This window comes from Danio rerio, chromosome 6, assembly GCF_052040795.2.
Source record: "Danio rerio strain M-AB ecotype USA chromosome 6, GRCz13ab, whole genome shotgun sequence".
Classification (NCBI taxonomy): domain Eukaryota; kingdom Metazoa; phylum Chordata; class Actinopteri; order Cypriniformes; family Danionidae; genus Danio; species Danio rerio.
In genome coordinates this window covers 15,715,834-15,718,283 of record NC_141026.1, presented here as the reverse complement: position 1 = coordinate 15,718,283, position 2,450 = coordinate 15,715,834, and the positions used below count along the sequence as shown (strand labels likewise).

At 31.7% G+C, this 2,450-nt stretch overlaps 1 long non-coding RNA gene across 1 annotated transcript; it reads right to left on the bottom strand.

Moving 5' to 3' along the window:
- Nucleotides 1-288: 288 nt before the first annotated feature.
- On the bottom strand, nt 289-2,248 carry LOC147843413 (uncharacterized). Its single transcript, XR_015493315.1, has 3 exons — nt 2,173-2,248; nt 1,528-1,575; nt 289-676 (listed from the first exon to the last, which is right to left on the bottom strand). It is a non-coding gene; the product is annotated as an uncharacterized LOC147843413 (long non-coding RNA).
- Between the last annotated feature and the right edge of the window lie 202 nt (nt 2,249-2,450).

Genomic DNA, 2,450 nt, shown 5'->3' with positions numbered 1-2,450 from the left:
AAATCAGATAAACTTACTTTTTTTGTTAAACTTAACTTACTTATACATTGCTATATGTTGACTGTACTCATTTTAATTAAGTATTATGAACTTAATGATCTAAATAAAATTAACCATGCATATGTCATTTAAAACGAATTTAATTGACTTCTGGCTGTAACCTCAGAAAATAAATCGGCGTTTCTATATTGTAAGCACAATATACACTAGTAAACACAGATAAACAGACTTTCCTGTCAATAACAATTAAATAAGAATGGGAAGATGGATTAAAGACCATAACATGTATTCAATATCAATCAATGTTCCTTTTAATAGTGACTACAAAATAGGCCATTAATGTGGCTACACGTACACAATACATAAATAAAAACATTAATAATACCAGATCCTATTGAGAAATCATCCAAGGCAACTCAGTGAGGAGATTTGCATATTTTGATGAAGATTTTGGATGCATAATGTCCAGTCCCACAAAGAGTCTCTAATACATCTTAAATGTATACAGTTTTGATGGATACTTGAAGTCGAGGACATCGGTAAGTCCAAACAGGAGCCATCATGCATTTGACAGGTTTGGCAAACCTCTGACAGTCCTATGATAATCCAAACTGTGTTGGGCTGATGGCAAATTTTTCCCGTGGGCAGCCGCATGCACCTCTGATTCCTCACAACTCTATTGGTAGAGACAAAAAGAAACAGGAGTTCAGGTGGTTGCTACCAAACAACATTAAATAGCTAAATACTAAATAGAAAATAACTACAAGTGAAGTTACAAAAGTCCAGTGAGAATGATGCATGGATGAAACACCTTAGTTTATCAGTTAAAAATTACCTTAGTTAAAATTACCTAACTTTTATTTAAAAAATAAAAAAAGGTTATAGAGGTTGTGTAATTACATTATTCCAGGTGTTTTTAGTTATCAAATTTTAAAGAAAACTGTGATTTTACTCAGTGTAACAGTGCATGTCATTGTGGTTTCCTGTCAATCACAGAATTGTTAAAATTTAGGTATTACATTTTTTTGTTTATTTTGGCAACTTATAAAGCATAAGAATGTGTATTTAATTTAGATATTAAAACTGTTTGAAAACGGCTATAAGAAAATTATAGAATACAAATTCTATAATTTAATTGTCATCTTCATTTTGCACCAAACTTTGCACGTCATAATACAAATTTTATTAAATAAATAAATACATTGCCATTTTACACATTACATTAAGGTTTACATTAAATTTTTGCTAAAGCTACATTTAATTGACTTTTTCTTCAAATTTAATGTCACTGGCAAATGACAGTTCAGTGATTCAGTGTTATCAGTTAGCTTTATTGAAAGACTGACAGATAATAAGAAACTGCATTAGGATATTTTTATACTGTTTTTACTGTTGCACACATAAAAAAAATCTTCAGATATCAAATGTAAGTTAATTCTATGGAGCCCACTATTGTTTGCAATTTTACCAATGTTTTACTTACCTGCAAATAATTATAGCTGTAATTGTATCTAATGTTTTTCTTACCTGGATGTGAAGTTTGAAGATCCACAGGTAACAAAATCACTTTGGTATCTAAAGACCAAGAACATGCATTTTAGAATGAGGTGCATACAATTTAAATGGTTCTGTAAACATCAGTAGTAAATGTAATTTAAGTTAAAATAAATTGTAAATCTGTAATTTATTCACTATGCAGCATTAAAAAACTTATGGACTAAATCTCTAAAACACAAACTTTAAGTTATACTTTCTCTTACGTTAAACACAAACTACTTAACTGTTGCATACGTTTCTGAATTTAATATCCATCCTTAATGTGCTGCTATAACTTAGGTGAGCTAACTTTAGCTAAGTTAGCGCTAACAAACTGAACCCCCACACCCCGACCGCCCACCAGTGACCTTGTTAATCGGTTCTGCAACGTTAGTTTTACCTACTAAGTGTTTTAAAACTACTTTCACTATTTTTCTCAATAATATCACTTTTAATCGTTAGTATAAACTAGCGTTGGTTAGCGTTAGCCAACTTAGCTTTCCATGTGAGAGCAGTCTAACTGTTAACATACCTGAGGCTACAGTACAATTTACAAAGCTAAAACCTCACCTGCCTAGCGAAGACAGCAGTTTTGCATGACTTTACAATTATCATTCGGCTAAATTTGCAACTTACCGTGTTAATCAGATCCGCTGCTGGGAGCAGTTAATGTCGACCATTGCAGAAGCTGCGTCTGCCTGCTAAATCCCGGGCAATGAAAAAGGAGTCACGCCAAACTATTAAAATCACGTTTTATGAACACCTGCCCACATCGACAGCTGCTCTAATAAATTGTCTGTGTCAACTCACTTTTATAACATTTATTCTACACAATAACCACGTACAAAAATCTACTCAAATAAATTGCATTAGTTTTATTTAAAATATACAGTTATATAAAAACTGATATATTT